At 44.0% G+C, this 23,770-nt stretch overlaps 1 protein-coding gene across 6 annotated transcripts in view; it reads left to right on the top strand.

Annotated features, from left to right (window-relative positions):
• The first annotated feature begins 1,993 nt into the window (after positions 1 to 1,993).
• The window catches only part of LOC112219634 (membrane-associated phosphatidylinositol transfer protein 2), a 77,131-nt gene continuing 55,354 nt past the window's right edge, over positions 1,994 to 23,770 (top strand). For 4 of the 6 annotated variants that reach the window (XM_024381075.2, XM_024381071.2, XM_024381074.2 and 1 more), the window contains exon 1: positions 1,994 to 2,474. The gene's annotated coding sequence lies outside the window, so the exon portion shown is untranslated. Of the gene's footprint in view, positions 2,475 to 15,177; positions 15,562 to 22,902; positions 23,569 to 23,770 lie in introns of those variants that run through there. The other 2 variants (XM_024381067.2, XM_024381068.2) reach the window with 2 other exon arrangements.

Genomic DNA, 23,770 nt, shown 5'->3' with positions numbered 1-23,770 from the left:
AGACCAGAGACTCTTGTTTCTGGTTAGTTGCCTTTTGGCAAACTCCAAGCAAGCTGTCTTGTGCCTTTTAGTGAGGAGTGGCTTCCATCTGCCCAGCTAGCACAGTCAGACTCTGCCAGCTGAAAGTCAGACTTGGCCGACGTCATGTGGCTCGAGTCTGGGCCGCCTTCGGCACTATTACTTATGGCTAGGATGCGGGGATTGAGCGCAGGCTGATTCCGGTGTGAGTTATCTGGCCCAAATGTATTACTTGGGGCTCTGGCCGATTGTAGCTACTCTCTGGCAGATGATTACATGGGCTGCTTTATATAATTAACACTTAACATTATTTTACCATTTTTTTCTCATTGATTCTGTGATCAAAAAATACAATTAACATTTCAATTCAATTCTTTAAGAGTCCTGTTTAAGTAGAATTTAAATTTTTGTATTTTGATACTTTGTGCAAGGCAATTGATAAGCATTTAAAAACAGGATGGAGCCTCCCGAGTGGCGCAGCGCTCTAAGACACTGTATAGCAGTGAGAACTGCGTTGCTTCAGATGCTGGTTCGATACCCAGGCCGGCCGCGACCGGGAGACCCATGAGGCGACGCACATGGGTTAGTGGAGGGAGAGACCCATGAGCGTGTCCGAGTGAGTGGAGGGTTTGGCTGGCCGGATGTCCTTGTCCCATCGCGCTGTAGCGACTCCTGTGGCAGGCCAGGCGCATGCACGCTGACACGGTCACCAGGTCTATGGTGTTTCCTCCAAATATAATTTAAAATTTTTTTTGTGGATGGGTATAATTTGTATGTGTAATATTTAAAATGACTAAATTGGGTAATTTTGTATACATTTATAAATATTTGCACTGGGCTGCTTCTGGGGGGGATTCTAGTAAGATTCCTGCAAAGTCTGTTGGATTGTTGGGAAGGGCTGTAGTAGGGATTTCACTCTTAGACTAAATGACTGATAGGTGGTGCTGTGTTGTAGCCACCAAGCCTCCCTCACCGGTGGAAGCTATATAAATGTTTTTTTATTAATGTCTACATTCCTTTCTGCTACGTTTACTCTATTACAGACACCTTGATGCATCATTTTCAATTATATTATGTGAGCTAAACATACAAATATATAAATAAATACAAATTAAATCCCTATAGTATAGTTTTTTTATAATTATTAATGTTTGCTGTCCCCACTTCAACAACAATAATTGTTGTAATTTTGTCCTTTCATTGAAATACTGTAGAATTCCATTCATTCCTATATTGCGGACTGCCAATATGTCCTACCGGTGGCCTTAAAGACTCTCAATGGCCAATACATAGCACCAGCAATACAGATTTTTATTTCAGAGAGGAAGAGGAAGATAGAGGCCCAACTCGGCGGAGGTCAATGACAGAGTCTAATTTGGTCAACAACAAAAAAATATTGGCTTATTTAGAAGTTTCGTAATGTTTAAGTTAAGAGTGTACTGATATAAGTAAGAAAAGTGACATCCCGGCAACTTTGATAACACTTTATACCGGAGTTTTCTCGAAATCGCTATGCAAAGCCTATTCATGGCATGAGGCTAGTAGCATAGCATCGCACTCCATTGAATACAGGCGCTTGACATCAACAACCTTCCATCAAATTTGTAAATAATGAGATGTGTCCACCAAAGAAAGGATAGGCGGGAGCTAGACATCCCACTGTGTCGCTTTGGGGACAACGACTCCCATTGTTAGGGCGGAGAGACATGTATTTTGTCAGTATATCCATAATCTTTGATTGTACACATAATTGCACACTACGTTGTAGAGGCACAGTCCAGGTCTGCGATTACAGTATATAGCCACTGTGGGGCGCTTTCTGTCTAGCCTACTACAGGACATATGATGTGGATGGGCTAGGAACATAACCTGTAGCCTACGACCACAACTGGTAATTTGTTACGTAATTTTCCAGAAGGAGAATGTTTCGAGTCCGATGTCTTTGTCATTGAAAAGCACAGAGAGACAGAATGAACATTCGCTGTCAGCTTTATTCTCAAAGGGGAAACAGCAGGTGCACATCCAAATAAGTGGAATGTCATGAAAGCATCGTGGTGTCCGTTGAAGTATGTAGCTAGGTTAATCTGGCTTTATTCGCGGGTTTCAGACTAGAATGGCCGGACAAATAGGCTATGTCAACCGAACATGATGCAGATAGGTCTTGGGGATATATAATTGTGTTCCTCTTTTCGGTGCGAGTCGTGATCAGGCAAGACAGTGAACCGACAGGACACTCGATGATTTGACAGCACTGCCGCTATGGGAGGAAAATACGTTGATAGATGCAGAATTATTTGCACATTTACTGGGGTAGCCTGTCATTTGATGTAGGTGTTATTGGTTATAGTAAAGCAATTTCATAGCCAATAGACCGTGTTGCGTGTATTTTGACAAATTCCAGGAAATCCAACAGCGCGTTGAGAGAATTGCAGTAACGAATTTCTATCATATTGCAGGTGAGTGTTCTTATCATCTTGATTTGGTGTTTGGTTGAGTACAGCCGCTCGAACAGTAAGGCATGGAATGGTGAGGATGAAAAATGGCCAGGTAGCGACAGATGTTGCTAGGAAACCGGTTTACATTGTTACCTTCACTGGCTGGGTGGGTGCTGACTTGAAACAATAGCATAAAGTGTAGGAGGCGCGTGCATTAGGCTACTTAAAAGTACATTGAATTGAATATTCAAATTATATAATTACTCTTGTCTACAGAAATAATTAAATTACTACAACAGAGAGCATGATTTAAACTTTGAAATAATAATTCGATATTAAACTGATTATGGCAGTAGGCCGGTTATGACATTTAGTCAAGTAAACACTTACTCTGTTTGTCATAATTAGCGTAAGGTCATAATCGAAGTAAACGTACGCCGATTTTCTGAGCAATCTTTCCCCTTAATCAGAGTTATAGGGTCATGGCTAGCAGAGATCCAGCTTTTTCCAGAATTGACTTTTCGTAGCAGGTTTAGGAGAATTAGGTTAAAGTTAAGTTTTAATGTCACATGCACAAGTAGGCCTACAGTGAAATGTGTTTTTTGCAAGCTCTAAACCTAACAATGCAGTAATCAATATCAATGTAGTGCTAAAAATAACATAAGGTAGAACAATAACAAACAAGAAATAGAAATGAGAACATGAGAAGTAAGTAGCATACTATATACAGGGTCAGTTTCAATACCATATTTACAATGTGCAAGGGATACACAGCCATGCAATCTCCATATACAATTATTGGCAGTATAATGGCCTTACTGAAGAGCTCAGTGACTTTCAACGTGGCATCATCATAGGATGCCACCTTTTCAACAAGTCAGTTTGTCAATTTTCTGCCCTGCTAGAGTTGCCCAGGTCAACTGTTATTGTGAAGTGGAAACGTCTAGAAGCAACAACGGCTCAACTGCAAAGTGGAGGCCACACAAGCTCACAGAACGGGACCGCCGAGTGCTGAAGCGCGTAGTGTTCGTCTGTCCTCTGTTGCAACACTCACAACCGAGTTCCAAACTGCCTCTGGAAGCAATGTCAGCATAATAACTGTTTGTCGGGAGCTTCATGAAATGGGTTTCTCTGGCCGAGCAGCCGCAGACAAGCCTAAGATCACCATGCGCAATGCCAAGCGTCAGCTGGACTGGTGTAAAGCTTGCCACCATTGTACTCAGGAGCAAGGGAAACACGTTCTCTGGAGTGGTGAATCACGCTTCACCATCTGGCAGTCCGACGGACGAATCTGGGTTTGGCAGATGCTAGGGGAACGCTACCTGCCCCAATGCACAGTGCAAACTGTAAAGTTTGGTGGAGGATGAATAATAGTCTCGGGCTGTATTTCATGGTTCAGACTAGGCCCCTTAGTTCCAGTGAAGGGAAATCTTAATGCTACGGCATACTAGATGATTTTGTGCTTCCAACTTTGTTTGGGGAAGGCCCTTTCCTGTTCCAACATGACAATACCCTTGTGCACAAAGCGATGTCCATACAGAAATGGTTTGTCGAGATCGGTGTGGAAGAACTTGACTGGCCTAAACAGAGCCCTGACCTCAACCCCATCGAACACCTTTGGGATGAATTGGAACACTGACTGCGAGCCAGGCCTAATCTCCCAACATCAGTGGCCAACCTCACTAATGCTCTTGTGGCTGAATGGAAGCAAGGCCCCACAGTAATGTTCCAACAATGTCTAGTGGAAAGCATTACCAGAAGAGTGAAGGCTGTTATAGCAGCAAAGGGGGGGACCAACTCCATATTAATGCCCATCATTTTGGAATTAGATGTTTGACGAGCAAGTGTCCACATACTTTTGGTAATGTAGTGTATGTGAGTGTGTGTGCGCATGTGTGTAGCGTCAGTATAAATGTGTGTACATGTTGTGTGTGAGTAAATTAAGTGTATTGGAGTGTCAGTGAGTGTGTAGAGTCCTGTGATTGTGCATAGAGATTGCAAAAATAAAATACAAGGGTCAACTCACATAGTCCGTATAGCCATTTTGTTAGCCATTTAGCAGTATTATGTCTTGGGAATAGAAGCTGTTCAGGAAAGCTATGATCCCTTATTAATGTCACCTGTTAAATCCACTTCAATCACTGTAGATGAAGGGGAGGAGACAGGTTAACAAATGATTTTTAAGCCTTGAGACAGTTGAGACATGGATTGTGTATGTGTGCCATTCAGAGGGTAATTGAGCAAGACAAAAGATTTCAGTGCCTTTTTACGGGGTATGGTAGTAGGTGCCAGGCGCCCCGGTTTGAGTGTGTCAAGAACTGCAACGCTGCTGGGTTTTTCACGCTCAACAGTTTCCCGTGTCTGTCAAGAATGGTCTACCTTCCAAAGGACATCCAGCCAACTTGACACAACTTTGGAAAGCATTGGAGTCTCAAAGGGCCAGCATCCCTGTGGAACGCTTTCGACACCTAGAGTCCGTGCCCTGACGAATTGAGGCTGTTCTGAGGGCAAAAGGGGATGTAACTCAATATTAGGAAGGTATTCCTAATGTTTTGTACACTCAGTGTATATCAACAGATATGGGCAGTATTTCTCTCACATGTATTGGAAATACAGTGAACTCCAAAAGTGTTGGGACAGTGACACATTTGTTATTGTTTTGGCTCTGTACTCCAACACTTTGGATGTAAAATGATACAATAACTATGAGGTTAAAGTGCAGACTGTCAGCTTTAATTTGATGGTGTTTTCACCCATGTCGGGTTTGCATGCTTTGCAAGAATAACAATTTCCCTAGTCATTTTTTTTACATGGACACATATCAAATCAATTCATGTGATGGGACTCTGATAAATGCAGAAAATCGGCAATCAAAATAAACGTTCTACCATGTTAGTTTTGTGCAGCCTATTTTATTCTGAGTTTGGATATATACCATTTGTATGTGAAAACTAAAAACAGGAGCCACTGTGGCCCCTGAAGATAGTGTTCAGATTTTTGCCTGTCCCTGGTCTAGCTGATTGTTGAGGTGTGGAATGTCAGTGAAACACATTTAAAATAGTCCTATCTCAATAAGGCCTATCGCAATATTCCAAAATACAATCGCGGGAACAACACAAAGGAGAAAAGACAAAGAAACAACTCTAAACTGTCTTTAGTTATCAGAACTCTCAACTCAACAGTAGTCTAGGCCTATAGCATATCTTATTGGCTCTAGCAGAGAGTATCGCCCATATCCCTGTCTTTATCATTGGGTGAGTCAGTGACAGTGTCCTGATAGAGCCTGCCGCCCGCAACTATCCAGACTGACTTGCTGCAGCCAGGTAGAATCGATGACCTTCTGAGGGCCCTAGGAGACCGCATCCCAAAAACGGAGACCACACCGTTTGGGGTGGAAGAGCTGACACATCCAGGAAAAATGTGGTGATGATGTTTTCTTTCTCTCCTATATGTTGCATATCCTTCCCTCTTCTAGCTACACGGAGCACGGGAATAGGGCCTTCCCCTCATCTTCGAGCAAAGAGACAGGCCCGCGACTCTTGGAAAGGAGTGCCAGCCATTTATGCACGTTCTCTGTCTAACAGTTGTTGCGTTTTTCTTGGAGAAGTGGTATGACTTACGCCTTGATCACACGGTCAGTGTCATTGCGCAAAATGTTACGCAGCATCATCTGGATATGTGCGCAACAAAAGTTCAACATTCACCTTCTGCTACCATTTTTGTCAAGTCATCTACGCATATAGATTGACACATACTTTCGATAAATCCAACATATGCACCACACAGAACGCACTGCAACTGCCTCTGCAACACAGTGCTGGACGGAAAACACAGCGCTCCATTTGAAATGAATGGACTTCTGGTGTACCAAAATGCAATGTCGGGGTAATCGAGGCGTCAACAGATTGTTCCTTCCTGCTCTGTTTTCAATGGTTCAATGCTCCTTGCATGATTTTTTTGGGACAGAGAGAAGGTTAATCATTGTTAAGGTCCAATAGCCGTTTTTCTCGGGCTGCCAAGGCCCAGATAGTGATATAGTTTACCCTTCACTGTTGTGTCATCTCTAAGGGGGGGGCACGTCCCTTATGCCCAGTCTCCTTCTCAGTGCGTACTCCCTTAGTTTCGGGAACTCAGGGTGTTGCTGATGTTGGGGCCACCCTGGCTTTGGAGAGCATGTTTTGCATTATGGGAGTTGGCCGTATCCCCACATCTGAGATATCGTAAACAAATAATTGAAAGAGAATTTGCATAACCTCGGTTCTCTGATATTATAAGTGATATATCTCACCTCATTCCCCTGCTCGCAAGAGCGTGAGGAAGTGAACCATGCTTGAGAATAACCAGAGGGTGGGAGAGTGGCTCTTTTTAAGCAAGGTGAGGGTCTCCCCTAATTTGCCACTCTACCTGTCTGTCTCTGACAGACGCTTTTGATGGCTAATTCCGAGAGTAGGCGATCCTTAGCGAATGATATATGATATAATGATTATGATACTCATAATATCAGATAACTGAGGTTAGGCAATTAACCTTAAGATTTCCATTGGCGAAGCAGTTTCTATACATATTCACACTAAAGCAACTTTGATAACACTCACGGTCAGCTATAACAAGGTATTCTGTTAGAGGCTTATTGTATGTGCATGCCTGTGCAGTAATAGTTTTTTTTTATGTCAGGGCAGCTTAACAGCTTTATCCTCAGTCTCTGTAGCATAAATGGTGCATTTCTCCAAAAAAGGCATGACAATGTATTATTTCTCTTTTGGTGTGGTCACTGCTTTCAATGAGGAACTGAATGTTCACCATAGAGATAGTTAGAGGACGCAACATTGTATCTGTCCCGTTATGGCATCTGCTTGGGCAGCGCCATTGAGGCCATCTCCAAATTGAAGTAGTACATTTTCTTCTTCCACTACTTCTATGAGTTGGTAAACAAACTGAAAGGGTGCATACTGCCACCTGCAGTTATGGAAGGTTTGCTCAATAGTATAATTCATTAACTGATCCCTCCTGATGACCTAGATGGGAATTATGTGATCCTTCCTTAACCCATAGGAAGTCTCATCCAGTTGACTACTTCAACATGTTGACAATCATCAACGGCACTGCCCATTCTGAAGCAGGCTTTTGTGCACTAGAGTCCTCTATCTATCTCCTATGATATACACACATCACAGCAGGACCAGATACAGAAAAAGAACACTTTGGAATAGTGTTCTTTTTCTGTCTCTCACCATTTGACCAAATACACCACTACATCACTGAGAGACACACTGAGCTTTTTCTGCATCGACAGTGGGGACCCACCTTTCTACCCCACCTACTTCTTATAGGTCACACAATATGGGGTTGTTAGATTTGTGCACCTACGTGCGTGCATCAGCGTATGTTTGTTACCGTTCTTAGGAGGGTCTGTGTGTGTATTAGCCTATTTGTATCCTGTTAGTGTGTGTGTGTGTGTGTGTGTGTGTGTGCAGGGTACATAGTAGCTGTGTGTCAGGGGCAATGTTCCCTCTAAGCTTCACGCTGTAGCCCGGAGACTGCCGCGCAGCTTCACTCAACTTTCTAGAGTTTTCCCTGTTAGTTAACGTGTCCCTCGAATCAACGCAATATTAGCCACTTTCAATAAAACATACTGAAACAAAACGCACTATGCAAGAGATTTTGTTGTAGGCAGAACGCATCGGAATAGGATTCTATTGCATTGACAAGCAAGACTCAGCCCGTACTCTTCACAGACCGGTGCGGCATAACCAATCAGAACTGCAGTAGGCCTATATGCAAGTAGAACATTGCCATATATGGATCTGTGCTGTTTACTTTCAACTGGACTGTGTTTACAGCAGGTCATGGTCATGAGTAGATGTGATTGTTTTGAGATCAAAGAAAAAGCATATGCCACTTGTGCACATTTTGTTCATATCCTTTGCTAGTTAGTGAGTTATTATCCCAGTTATAGATCGTTTGTAGTTAGCAATGGGGGAGTGATTGCTTCCTACAAGAGCACAAAACATGTACATTTCTAGACATCTTTGAGAAGCTAGTCAGGTAGAGTATTTTTTTTCATGTCTTAAAGGGGCAGTGTTGTATTTTGAAAAAGGCTTGAATAAGTGATATGATAGAACAGCTATTTCTGTGTTCAAATGTTATGGGATGTGTTTTCTCCATTGTTTTCTTCATGGTAGGTCACTCCGGTAGGCCTACATTATGATCAAATTGCCACAGTAGCCTACTTGGCCACTGTTAAAACTGTAACTTCAAGCGGGTACAGCCTCAGTGTTCAGAGTGAACATCGCTGGAAGTTGCACAGAATTTGCGCTCAGCAGACCTGAAATTTACTCAGTGCCCCCAAACATTTGAGGGAACATTGATCAGGGGCCTGCTTCCTCTGGTAGTTTAATGGGGCAATCTGCAGTTGAGTCAATAATAGTCAATGCGTTCTCCCCACCAATGTTTCTGTAAAGATGGGGCAGGAGAAATCTAACCACTCTCAAATTGACAGACAGAGCTATGTGTGCAAGGACTGACCATCCATGATATCAAAATGATAGGCATTTGTAAGTTATATTCTTCAAGAATCAATGGGTGCATATCATGAATCTTATCAATCGAAAAATGAATGTGGCAACTGCAGATTTCCCCTTTAAGGTAATTACTCTACAGACAGTGGGGAGCAGCCTTCCCATAGGAGAACACTGCCTGTTTCAGCCTTGAGGGGTGTGTTAATTTGTATCTTGGGCTCAAGGGAACCTGGCGCCTCTCCGCTCCAGTCCCCTCTACACCCCCTTCACCTAACACACCTAATTACAGTTAACCCAGGCCTATTTCAATACATAGAAATGCCTTCCTGCTCTATGAAATGGCCCTTATTCCTTCCTCTCTCAGACAGAATGACTGGCATTATGTATGCGGAGTCTGGATGAACAGAGAGCTCTGCTGTGTGTGATTATCAAGGCAGAATAATTAGGTTTGTATTATGAATACTGTTAGGAAGCAGCCAGCGCAGAAACAATGAGTCATACTATTGATTGCCGCCTTTCGTCTCTCTCTCCCCCTCCCGCTTGCCATCCCTCCCCTCTTTCGATAAGACTGTGGACTCCATCAGCGGCAGCAGGAGCTCCATTGCTGTAGCCAGGCCAGAGGGGGAGGAGAGGGAGAGAGAAGCTGTCACAGGATGCCATGTCATCCCCACCAAGAGGCTATTTATAGCTGGATAAACACAGGGATTCCAGACCATTGAACATGGCTTCCCAGCCAATGAATGACTATTCCATTCAGCTTGTCTGGTTCTAAGTCACACTCATTAGGTTGTTTTTATTACAGAGCTGTGGCAGCCGCTCTCTACCGGAGCCATCACAAAATAGATTTTTTGATTTATTGCATAGTCAACCAAAAGTAAGTTATTTGTTATTGTATAGTCGAGTCAACAATGACCGCGCTAGTTACAGAGACACAAGTGGGGTGTGTGTGTGTTTGTGGGAGGGTGGATGTGTGTGTGTGTGTGTGAATGCCTTATGAGATGATGCAGGGCTTCCCTTTCGTAACTAGGTTTCATATAACGGTGTACTTACTCAATAGTCATTGGTTCCCTATTTGCACTACCCCATGAGTGTTTGTGCAAAAATACACCCTCTCCTCTTAGTCAAAGCACATCATTGTCCTACCAAGTGACACAATTATACCTATTTGTTAATCAGACCCTGTGCATTTCTCTCTCCATAAATGCATCTCCCCCCCCCCACAAATGTCTTTCTTTTAGACTCTCATGTCCTGAAGCAAAATGGGTTAGAATGTGTGGGAAAAGTATATGACAGAGGCTTTAATAGTTTTGTCATCAGGAGCGACTGTAAAAAATGTCAATAAATAAAAATCTACTCTGACAACTGCTATTCCTGGGAACTATTTTGGAGAAGATAAAATAAATGGTATTATTCCTGAAATACGCCTGTCTTTTATGTCACAACCAGCTTACTGGCTTAACACATGTCTCATCTCCAAAATGCCTCGTTTTCAGTAAGATGGCATTGACAACATCCTGTAACTGTTTTACCACCGCGTGCACCACCCAAATTGACGTGCTTTTTTTATGTCTAGGGGAAACTTCACGCCAGAGCATTTTAAAAAATCTATTATTTATTTATTATGAATCCCCATTAGCTACTACCACATATCTACAACACAAAATCCACATGTACGTGTGTGTATAGTGCGAATGGTATCGTGTGTGTGTGTGTATGCATGTGTCTGTGCCTATGTTTGTGTTGCTTCACAGTCCCAGCTGCTCCATAATGTGTATTTTTATGTCTTGAAATATCTGATTCTACTGCTTACATCAGTTACTTGATATGGAATAGAGTTCCATGTAGTCATGACTCTATGTAGTACTGTGCACCTCCCATAGTCTGTCCTGGACTTGGGGACTGTGAAGAGACCTCTGGTGGCATGTCTTGTGGGGCATACATGGGTGTCTGAGCTGTGTGCTAGTCATTTAAACAGACAGCTCAGTGCTTTCAACATGTCAATACCTCTCACAAATACAAGTATGGATGAAGTCAATCTCTTCTCGACTTTGAGCCCTGTTCTGAGTCAATTTTCCTCAGTCCCACTTTGTGGCACCTGACCACACGACTAAACAGTAGTCCAGGTGTGACAAAACAAGGGCCTGTAGGACCTGCCTTGTTGATCGTGCTGGTAAGAAGGTAGAGCAGCGCTTTATTATGGACAGACTTCACCCCATCTTAGCTACTGTTGTATCAATATGTTTTGACCATGACACTTTACAATCCAGGGCTGCTCCAAGCAGTTTAGTCACCTCAACTTGCTCAATTTCCACATGACTTATTACAAGATTTAGTTGAGGTCCCAAATACAATGCTTTTAGTTTTTGAAATATTTAGGACTAACTTATTCCTTGCCACCCATTCTGAAACTAACTGCAGCTCTTTGTTAAGTGTTGCAGTCATTTCAGTTGCTGTAGTAGCTGACGTGTTGATTCATCCACATACATAGACACTCTGGCTTTACTGAAAGCCAGTGGCATGGCGTTAGTAAAGATTGAAAATTGTAAGGGGCCTAGAGCTGCTCTGGGGAATTCCTGATTCTACCTGGATTATGTTGGAGAGGCTTCCATTGAAGAACACCCTCTGCGTTCTGTTAGACAGGTAACTCTTTATCCACAATGTAGCATGGGGTGTAAAGCCATAATGCATACGTTTTTCCAACAGCAGACTATGACTGATAATGTCAAAGGAAAAATGTTTACTAAGGGTTGGTAACAGGCTGATTGGTTGGCTATTTGAGCCAGTAAAGGAGGCTTTACTATTCTTAGGTAGCGGAATGACTTTTGCTTCCCTCCAGGCTTGAGGGCACACACTTTCTAGTAGGCTAAATTTAAGATTTGACAAATAGGAGTGGCAATATCGTCCGCTATTATCCTCAGTAACTTTCCGTCCAAGTTGTCAGACCCTGGTGGCTTGTCATTGTTGATAGACGACAAAACATTTTTCACCTCTTCCACACTCACTTTACAGAATTCAAAATTACAATTTGTGTCTTTCAGAATTTGGTCAGATATACTTGGATGTGTAGTGTCAGTGTTTGTTGATGGCATGTCATGTCTACATTTTTTAATCTTGCCAATTAAAAAATCATTAAAGTATTTGACAATATCCTCCGGTTTTGTAATGATACCCCAATTTTGTGGTCTCCAATTGGTAGTTACAGTCTTGTCTCATCACTGCAACATGGGAGAGGCGACGGTTGAGAGCCGTGTGTCCTACAAAACACAACCCAACCAAGCCAAGCCGCACTGCTTCTTGACACAATGCCTACTTAACCCGGAAGCCAGCCGCACCAATGTGTCGGAGGAAACACCGTGCACCTGGCGACCGTGTCAGCGTGCACTGCGCCCAGCCCGCCACAGGAGTCGCTAGTGAGCGATGGGACAAGGCCATCCCTGCCTGGCCAAACCCTCCCCTAACCCAGACGACGCTGGGCCAATAGTGCGCTTCCCCATAGGCCTCCTGTCACGGCCGGCTGCAACAGAGCCTGGACTCGAACCCAGAATCTCTAGTGGCATAGCTAGCATTACGATGCAGTGCCTTAGACCACTGCGCCACTCGGGAGGCCCTGTATGTCAATCATGCAGCCATTTTGGAGTACTGAATAATGTGTCTGTAATAATACAATGCTGTTGCTGGCTTACATATCATTGTGAGGGTATGACTTAGGAACCCTTTGTGTTCTTCTGATGTTTGCCTGGCCTCCATTTTGCAGGTTATGGGAGTGTAACATTAACTGTAGGTCGCATCTAAAGCCCTCATTCTCATTACCTACCTGTGTGTGTGTTGCCTACCTTCTGTTGAGCACTCACTCTAATTACCAATCTCTTCACTTTGTTCAAACCCAGCCAGGCGTGTCACACCCTCATCAAACATTCACGCACGCACACACACTGCATGCACACACACACATGTTATGTTCTTCTATCCTCATGGGCACCTAAAATTAATTTCCATTCAAAATCCAATTCTCCCTAACCCTAAACCTAACCCTTACCATAACATTAACCACTAATCCTAAACTTAACAACTAACCCCTTACCCTAACCCTAATTGTAACCCTAACCCCTAAGCTTAAAATAGCCTTTGTCCTCATGGGGATGTGTGAAATGTCCCCACGAGGGAGAATTTTCCTTCTTTTACTACCCTTGTGGGGACTTTGGGGGATTTTAGGTCCCCTCAAGAACCAACCCCCTCCTCCTGTATGCACGTCCACACACACACATATGTTTTACTATCCTTGTGGGGACCAACACATTTATTCACAATCAAAATCCTATTTCCCCTAGGCCTACCCTTAACCTTAATTCTAACCCTAATCCATAAGCCTAAAATAGCCTCCTGGTCCTAACAAGGATAGTACAACCACACCACACGCACACCTGCACACATATGTACAGCCTCCTATCGTACACTCTTATACCGGATACCCAGTTGAAGCGTCCGTCCGTTAGTTAAAAGTTAGTCCAGGGTGTCATCTTCCCCTGTCCTCTCCCTTTGTGTGTGACGATGTGTAGGCCTGTGTGTGTGTGTGTGATGATGTGTAGGCCAATGTGTGGTGGTATCTGTAGCAGTGTGTGTGTGTGTGTGTGTGTGTGTGTGTGTGTGTGTGTGACCGGGCACGGGCTACACTCTCTCCCTGTCTGTTGTTATTAATGGTCGCTTTAATAGGATACGGGCCGTTGGTCTTAGTAGAAGCTTCATCAGCCACACACACACACACACATCCACACATACGCTACGGCCAGGCCAGGTTGTATATTACCCAGGCTCAGACCATTGGACCCTGGCCAGACAGTAATGCTAATAGTGCGTGTGCGCGTGCGTGCGTTGCTCCCACTCTCTGTGGTTGATTCATCTCTCTCTGCCTTCATTTCGCTCTCTTTTTCTATCGCTCTTTCTCTCTCCATTTCTTTTTCTCACATATACACACAAACTCTGACCTCCCCCCCCACTGCTCTCTCTCTTTCTCTCATGACAACTTGGTTAACAGAGAACCAGTATGGCATCTAGGACGGTGTGAGGGGGATGCTAGCATGAATACGCCACATACTTTCTTTCTCCACTTTCTACCATACAAACACAACAGTAATTTACCTCCGATGTTTCTAGTGTTTTGTGCTTATTAAAGTTCCTTAAATGGCCGCTGTTTAAAAACTGTCAGAAACACACAGCAGTTCTGAAATTCAGACGAAAGGTCTCTGAATGCCCTTATATGGTAGACAGGAGAAACTGGCTAACGTCAGGACTGTAAGCCATGTACTAGTTCTCTTCGGTGGCTTGACACAACACCTAGTCTAACTCCGTTAAAAGGTTGAATGTTTAAAAGTCTGTCTGGTGGTTGCTACGTACAGACTAAGTCATTTGGTCCAGAGTTGATTGCATCATTTTCTTGTCTTCATTTTGGGATTATAGAATATATACAACACAGACAGAGGTCTTGTGACAGTCTCTTCACACCCCCACACTCTGGGCTTTAGGCTGGGTTACTGTATAGCACTTGGTGACATCAGCTGATGTAAAATACATTTGATTGATTGACTCTCTCCCACCAGCTCCAAATATTTGCACTTAGTTTCCATAAACGATTTCAGAAGCAAAGGTGTGACGAGCCAGAGGGGAGTTCAGTAGAGAGAAGGGTGTTGATGAAATCACCAATCTTTGTTGATGAAAGCATATTTCCCAGTAAAGGTGATAGACCAGACTAGAGTGACAGCCTGGCAGGAGATGAGAAACTCCATGATCACAGCTGATATGTTTGACTGGCCATCAATGTGCCTACTGACACAGTCTGTTCTAATACAGCTTTGTGTGTGTGTTTCTGTGTGTGTGGGTGTGTTTGCACAATACCTACCACTTCCCCCATAGCCACCAAGAAATAGAAGCTTTTCCAATCCCGCTCCAGCAGCGGAGGTGATATGAAAAACTGCATCAGGATGGGAAATCGAATGCCTTAGTTTTCACTGGCTTCTCTCTCTCTCTCCACCAGAGACCCAAATGGAGCGTTTTTAATAGCTCTGAGCAATAGCAGGCAGGGAGGGAGAGAGGGGTGAAGGGAGGCAAATGGATGGTTGGCTGAACAGTGAGCGTCTGACGATTATCTCAGCTCCCCTCCTTCCAGAGAGAGAGAGTGATTTATTGCCTCATTCAAATAAACGGTGGAGAGGAAGGGAGAGGGAGAGAGATCAGACGCATCAGAGCATGTCGCGTCACAACTGAACCACATCCTCCTCCTGAGCTAAAAATAGACTGCCTTCACTCATCATCTATTCCCACCCCTCCTCACACATACAGTTACTCACACACACACACACCGCACGCCAGGGGCACGTTCCTTCTCATTCACCTCCCTGTGTCTCCCCACCCCACCCCCTCTGATATAGTGACGTTGGGCTTGTATGACGATGACATCAGAGCTATGTGGGTCCAGGCTCATTACTCAGGCCAGGCTGAGAGGAAAAGGTAGAATTCCTAGAGGAGAGAGGACTGTTGCGGAATTGTATGCCGAATTGGGATCCATTTCTTGGCTGTCTGTGCGTGAGAAGGAAATGGTAAATTTAAGGTGTTCTATTTTATTCTAGTTGGACTGTTTTTATTTGGACTCCTCTCTCTACTAAATAGAGAAGGAAGGAAGCCCTCTATACTACACTACGTCTTTAGCCTCAACATGGGTGTTGCAAAACTGAGAAAGAGGAAGGTGTCTTTTAGCATCTGGGCAGAGCTGATACTAGGTTTTGTCAAAAGAGATTGAGATCATGTAGATGTGACGTGTGTCAGAACTACTCTTTGTGCCTTTAGGTTTCTGTGTTTTGTAACTAACTGTGTACAAGAGAACCGCCGCCCACTGTCTACTAGTTCACTTGTCAACTGTCTCCTTCCTGGCATGTTTTCAATGGTGGCTGCTGACTAAGGTGCCTAAGCAAGTAGATTACACTGTAGTTATCGGTATGTGTCTGTCTACTATCTGTTTACTCAAACATAATGGATGTGTCATTATCCACAGATTCCTTTTATTGAGAACCTTTAAACCTTTTGCCTTGTCAACAAGCGGATGGTGGTGACATTGCATTGGGAGAGTAGTGCAAGTGCAGAGTGATTCATAGGTATGTCACAAGGTGACAGAGACGGGCCTAGAACATCACAGCCTTTGTGATCTGGATCTGAGCTCTGGATATTGCAGTAGACTGTCCAAGCTGGCTGGCTGATTGGGTTAACCAGACATTGCCGGTGGCTGGATAGACTGTGGTTGTGTGTGCTGGGTGGAGACCTGTCAGCAAGGGGAGAGAGAGAGAGAGAGAGAGAGAGAGAGAGAGAGAGAGAGAGAGAGAGAGAGAGAGAGAGAGAGAGAGAGAGAGAGAGAGAGAGAGAGAGAGAGAGAGAGAGAGAGAGAGAGAGAGAGAGAGAGAGAGAGAGAGAGAGAGAGAGAGAGAGAGAGAGAGAGAGAGAGAGAGAGAGAGAGAGAGAGAGAGAGAGAGAGAGAGAGAGAGAGAGACTGTGAGAGAGAGAGAGAGAGAGAGAGAGAGAGAGAGAGAGAGAGAGAGAGAGAGAGAGAGAGAGAGAGAGAGAGAGAGAGAGAGAGAGAGAGAGAGAGAGAGAGAGAGAGAGAGAGAGAGAGAGAGAGAGAGAGAGAGAGAGAGAGAGTGAGAGAGAGAGAGAGAGAGAGTGAGAGAGAGTGAGAGAGAGACAGAGAGTGAGAGAGAGACAGAGAGTGAGAGAGAGACAGACTGTGAGAGAGAGAGACAGACTGTGAGAGAGAGAGACAGACTGTGAGAGAGAGAGAGAAACTGTGAGAGACTGTGACTAAGGTTGGCTGCTGCTATGAATGAGAAATCACTTCTCCAATCTCTAATGTCCCCTTCCTTTCTAGCCAGGTTGCCAGATCTGGTTGTGATTTAGCCCACTCATCTCAGGCCCTCCTTGACATGTCAGGCAAGTAACAGAGGGACGCATTCAAACGTGATTGATTGACACGTGTGAATTCTAGCATTTTATTTTATTGATTTATTTCACCTTTATTTAACCAGGTAGGCAAGTTGAGAACAAGTTCTCATTTACAATTGCGACCTGGCCAAGATAAAGCAAAGCGGTTCGACACATACAACAACACAGAGTTACACATGGAGTAAAACAAACAAAGACTTATTTTTCTACTCTATTATTGACTATGTACAATGTGAGCAAATGAGGTGAGATAAGGGAGGTGAAGGCAAAAAAAAAAAAAAAAAAAAAAGCCATGGTGGCGAAGTAAATACAATATAGCAAGTAAAACAATGGAATGGTAGATATACAGGGGAAGAATGTGCAAGGTAGAGATAGAAATAATGGGGTGCAAAGGGGGAAAATAAATAAATTAATACAGTAGGGGGAGAGGTATTTTGGGCTAAATTATAGATGGGCTATGTACAGGTGCAGTAATCTGTGAGCTGCTCTGACAGCTGGTGCTTAAAGCTAGTGAGGGAGATAAGTGTTTCCAGTTTCAGAGATTTTTGTAGTTCGTTCCAGTCATTGGCAGCAGAGAACGGGAAGGAGAGGCAGCCAAAGGAAGAATTAGTTTTGGGGGTCACCAGAGAGATATACCTGCTGGAGCGCGTGCTACAGGTGGGTGCTGCTATGGTGACCAGCGAGCTGAGATAAGGGGGGACTTTACCTAGCAGGGTCTTTTTTGTTGTTGTTTTTTTGCCCCGTTTTCTCCCCAATTTCGTGGTGTCCAATTGTTTAGTAGCTACTATCTTGTCTCATCGCTACAACTCCCGTACGGGCTCGGGAGAGACGAAGGTTGAAAGTCATGCGTCCTCCGATACACAACCCAACCAAGCCGCACTGCTTCTTAACACAGCGCGCATCCAACCCGGAAGCCAACCGCACCAATGTGTTGGAGGAAACACCGTGCACCTGGTAACCTTGGTTAGCGCGCACTGTGTCCGGCCCGCCACAGGAGTCGCTGGTGCTCGATGAGACAAGGATATCCCTACCGGCCAACCCCTCCCTAACCCGGACGACGTTAGGTCAATTGTGTGTCGCCCCACGGACCTCCCGGTCGCGGCCGGTTATGACAAAGCCTGGGCGCGAACCTAGCAGGGTCTTGTAGATGACCTGGAGCCAGTGGGTTTGTCGACGAGTATGAAGCGAGGGCCAGCCAAGGAGAGCTTACAGGTCGCAGTGGTGGGTAGTATATGGGGCTTTGGTGACAAAACGGATGGCACTGTGATAGACTGCATCCAATTTATTGAGTAGGGTATTGGAGGCTATTTTGTAAATGACATCGCCGAAGTCGAGGATCGGTAGGATGGTCAGTTTTACAAAGGTACAGTGCCTTGCGAAAGTATTCGGCCCCCTTGAACTTGCGACTTTTTGCCACATTTCAGGCTTCAAACATAAAGATATAAAACTGTATTTTTTTGTGAAGAATCAACAACAAGTGGGACACAATCATGAAGTGGAATGACATTTATTGGATATTTCAAACTTTTTAACAAATCAAAAACTGAAAAATTGGGCGTGCAAAATTATTCAGCCCCTTTACTTTCAGTGCAGCAAACTCTCTCCAGAAGTTCAGTGAGGATCTCTGAATGATCCAATGTTGACCTAAATGACCAATGATGATAAATACAATCCACCTGTATGTAATCAAGTCTCCGTATAAATGCACCTGCACTGTGATAGTCTCAGAGGTCCGTTAAAAGCGCAGAGAGCATCATGAAGAACAAGGAACACACCAGGCAGGTCCGGGATACTGTTGTGAAGAAGTTTAAAGCCGGATTTGGATACAAAAAGATTTCCCAAGCTTTAAACATCCCAAGGAGCACTGTGCAAGCGATAATATTGAAATGGAAGGAGTATCAGACCACTGCAAATCTACCAAGACCTGGCTGTCCCTCTAAACTTTCAGCTCATACAAGGAGAAGACTGATCAGAGATGCAGCCAAGAGGCCCATGATCACTCTGGATGAACTGCAGAGATCTACAGCTGAGGTGGGAGACTCTGTCCATAGGACAACAATCAGTCGTATATTGCACAAATCTGGCCTTTATGGAAGAGTGGCAAGAAGAAAGCCATTTCTTAAAGATATCCATAAAAAGTGTTGTTTAAAGTTTTGCCACAAGCCACCTGGGAGACACACCAAACATGTGGAAGAAGGTGCTCTGGTCAGATGAAACCAAAATTGAACTTTTTGGCAACAATGCAAAACGTTATGTTTGGTGTAAAAGCAACACAGCTCATCACCCTGAATACACCATCCCCACTGTCAAACATGGTGGTGGCAGCATCATGGTTTGGGCCTGCTTTTCTTCAGCAGGGACAGGGAAGATGGTTAAAATTGATGGGAAGATGGATGGAGCCAAATACAGGACCATTCTGGAAGAAAACCTGATGGAGTCTGCAAAAGACCTGAGACTGGGACGGAGATTTGTCTTCCAACAAGACAATGATCCAAAACATAAAGCAAAATCTACAATGGAATGGTTCAAAAATAAACATATCCAGGTGTTAGAATGGCCAAGTCACAAATGCTCTCCATCCAACCTCACTGAGCTCGAGCTGTTTTGCAAGGAGGAATGGGAAAAAATTTCAGTCTCTCGATGTGCAATACTGATAGAGACATACCCCAAGCGACTTACAGCTGTAATCGCAGGAAAAGGTGCCGCTACAAAGTATTAACTTAAGGGGGCTGAATAATTTTGCACGCCCAATTTTTCCGTTTTTGATTTGTTAAAAAAGTTTGAAATATCCAATAAATGTCGTTCCACTTCATGATTGTGTCCCACTTGTTGTTGATTCTTCACAAAAAAATACAGTTTTATATCTTTATGTTTGAAGCCTGAAATGTGGCAAAAGGTCGCAAAGTTCAAGGGGGCCGAATACTTTCGCAAGGCACTGTATGTTTGGCAGCATGAGTGAAGGATGCTTTGTTGCGAAATAGGAAGCCAATTCTAGATTAAACTTTGGATTGGAGATGTTTTATGTGAGTCTGGAAGGAGAGTTTACAGTCTAACCAGACACCTAGGTATTTGTAGTTGTCCACATATTCTAAGTCAGAACCGTCCAGAGTAGTGATGTTGGACGGGCTAGCAGGTGCAGGCAGCGATCGGTTGAAGAGCATGCATTTAGTTTGACTTGTATTTAAGAGCAATTGGAGGCCACGGAAGGAGAGTTGTATGGCATTGAAGCTCGTCTGGAGGGTTGTTAACACAGTGTCCAAAGAAGGGCCAGAAGTATTCAGAATGGTGTCGTCTGCGTAGAGGTAGATCAGAGACTCACCAGCAGCAAGAGCGACATCATTGATGTATACAGAGAAGAGAGTCGGTCCAAGAATTGAACCCTTGTGGCACCCCCATAGAGACTGCCAGAGCCCCGGACAACAGGCCCTCCGATTTGACACACTGAACTCTATCAGTGAAGTAGTTGGTGAACCAGGCGAGGCAATCATTTGAGAAACCAAGGCTATTGAGTCTACCGACGAGGATGTGTTGATTGACAGAGTCAAAAGCCTTGACCAGGTCAATGAATACAGCTGCACAGTATTGTTTATTATCGATGGTGGTTAAGATATCGTTTAGGACCTTGAGCGTGGCTGAGGTGCACCCATGACCAGCTCTGAAACCAGATTGCATAGCGGAGAAGGTATGGTGGGATTCGGAATGGTCGGTAATCTGTCTGTTGACTTGGCTTTCGAAGACCTTAGAAAGGCAGGGTAGGATAGATATAGGTCTGTAGCAGTTTGGGTCAAGAGTGTCCCCCCCTTTGAAGAGGGGGATGACCGCAGCTGCTTTCCAATCTTTGGGAATCTCAGATGACACGAAAGAGAGGTTGAACAGGCTGGTAATAGTAATAGCTCTGGAATAATTGATGTTTGCTCCGCGATCAACTTAAGCCAATAGTCACACGGATAGCAGCTAGCTAGCTGCTTTACAGTTGAAGTCGGAAGTTTACATACACTTAGGTTGGAGTCATTAAAACTCGTTTTTCAACCACTCCACAAATTTCTTGTTAACAAACTATAGTTTTGGCAAGTCGGTTAGGACATCTACTTTGTGCATGACACAAGTAAGTTTTCCAACAATTGTTTACACACAGATGATTTCACTTATAATTCACTGTATCACAATTCCAGTGGGTCAGAAGTTTACATACACTAAGTTGACTGTGCCTTTAAACAGCTTGGAAAATTCCAGAAAATGATGTCATGGCTTTAGAAGCTTCTGATAGGCTAATTGAAATCATTTGAGTCAATTGGAGGTGTAATTTCAAAACCCCTGATGGTACCACGTTCATCTGTACAAACAATCGAATGCAAGTATAAACACCATGGGACCATGCAGTCGTCATACCGCTCAGGAAAGAGACGCATTCTGTCTCTGGTGCGAAAAGTGCAAATCAATCCCAAAATAACAAAAAATTACCTTATGAAGATGCTAGAGGACACAGGTACAAAAGCATCTATATCCACAGTAAAATTCGTCCTATATCGACATAAGCTGAAAGGCCGCTCAGCAAAGAAGAAGCCACTGCTCCAAAACCGCCATTAAAAAAGCCAGACTGCAACCTCATATGGGGACAAAGATTGTACTTTTTGGAGGAATGTCCTCTGGTCTGATGAAACAAAAATAGAACTGTTTGGCCATAATGACCATCGTTATGTTAGGAGGAAAAAGGGGGAGGCTTGCAAGCCGAAGAGCACCATCCCAACTGTGAAGCACGGGGGTGGCAGCATCATGTTGTGGGAGTGCTTTGCTGGAGGCACTTCACAAAATAGATGGCATCATGAGGCGGGAAAATGTGTGGATATTTTGACGCAACATCTCAAGACATCAGTCAGGAAGTTAAAAGCTTGGTCGCAAATGGGTCTTCCAAATGGACAATGACCCCAAGCATACTTCCAAAGTTGTGGCAAAATGGCTTAAGGACAACAAAGTCAAGGTATTGGAGTGGCCATCACAAAGCCCTGACCTCAATCCTATAGATGATTTGTGGGCAGAACTGTAAAAGCGTGTGCGAGCAAGGAGGCCTACAAACCTGACTCAGTTACACCAGCTCTGTCAGGAGGAATGGGACAAAATTCACCCAACTTATTGTGGGAAGCTTGTGGAATGCTACCCAACACGTTTGACCCAAGTTAAACAATTTAAAGGCAATGCTACCAAAAATCTAATTGAGTGTATGTAAACTTCTGATCCACTGGGAATGTGATGAAAGAAATAATAGTTGAAAAAAATCATTCTCTCTCCTATTATTCTGACATTTCACAAAATAAAGTGGTGATCCTAACTGACTTAAGACTTTTTTACTAGGATTGAATGTCAGGAATTGTAAAAAACTGTATTTGGCTAATGTGTATGTAAACTTCCTACTTCAACTGTATAATAATCTATACGCATTTGAAAGCATTATAATAAACAATTCTACAATATATATATTTTTTGATTGAACCTTTATTTAACTAGGCAAGTCGGTTAAGAACAAATTCTTATTTTCAATGATGGCCTATGAGCATTTACATACAATATTTGGAGTGAGATCACTGGGGGGTGATTGATGGGTAATGTGAAAAGTAATGCATGGTTCAGAGATTTGGTAGTCAAAGTGAGAGACACGTGGGCATTCAAGGCAGAGGCTCATTCAAATGATGCAATACAACACCAGGCTAGGGAGGCCGAATATTCCAGGAACATGATTTATGACACCCGGCATGTGTGAAGTCATTTTCCTCTGGGTCCACTGATCAAAGGGGTACTTTCTACTTAGGCTACAGTATGTTTGCATGCCTTTACCCTATTCAAAACTGACCTCGGTTTTTGAGATGCTGGACAGCGTACCTCTGTTTATGAGGAATCCATACTCTGTGTGTGTGTGTGTGTGTGTGTGTCAGTGTGGCACATTCTCCAGGAAAGGACTTGAATCTGTTTAGATCAGCTAACAACACCAATTCCTAGTCCTATGAATACCATTACCAAGTCACAAGAGATCGCAGGAGATGTATGGAGAGCAGGCGAGAGGTAGACATTCACAAGGGAAGAGAGGATGAATGAGAGAGAGAGAAGTGTGTGCGAGAGTTTGAGGAATGAAGGAGTGCATTCGCACTGAATAACCAGTGGGCCATCCCTGACTCGAGGCATCATAACAACACTGACCAATCACATCACAGCCTCATGCATCTCCATGGTAACTGGGCTTCCTAGCTCCAGAGGAGGTGGAGACGGGGAGGAAATAAAAAAACTAAAGTGTGGAAGGGGAAAAGAGGAAGAGCGAGCAAATCGATGTCTTCTGGGTTTTTTTCCCTACTCTGATGACTGGTTTCACACCAAGCGCTCCTGTCCTGCTGCGTTAGCCACATCACAGCTGACGAGACCACAGACCAACACAACAACAGCAGAGACAATAACAATAACAACAACGTAGGAGAACCAGACTAAGGCCAGTCGGGGGTGGTGATACTGTAGGGATGTCAGGCTGTTTGGCTGATGGGGCTGAGTGCGGGAGATGAGATGGCCCTTCAGTCACTGTTGATTGGATCTGCTGGTTATGACAAGCTGTCGAGCTGTCTTCCTGCTTCTGAAAGGTAAAACGCATTGCTCTGAGACTGCTCTTCTGTATCAGTTTGACCTGTTTTTGGTTTGGTCCGTGTCAATGTCTGTGTGTGTTCTTCTATGTCAGATGCAGACTGAGGAGAGGATGCCACTATAGACTGTTGATACATGCAGCCCTGGAGTATGGCTGTTTTAGGGGGAAACAAGTGGAGTGTGTGGCGTACTAGTCGTAGT

Source organism: Oncorhynchus tshawytscha, linkage group LG20, assembly GCF_018296145.1.
Source record: "Oncorhynchus tshawytscha isolate Ot180627B linkage group LG20, Otsh_v2.0, whole genome shotgun sequence".
NCBI classification, from domain to species: Eukaryota; Metazoa; Chordata; class Actinopteri; order Salmoniformes; family Salmonidae; genus Oncorhynchus; species Oncorhynchus tshawytscha.
Note: the sequence above shows the minus strand (reverse complement) of the source record. Positions and strands in the feature narration are given on the sequence as shown.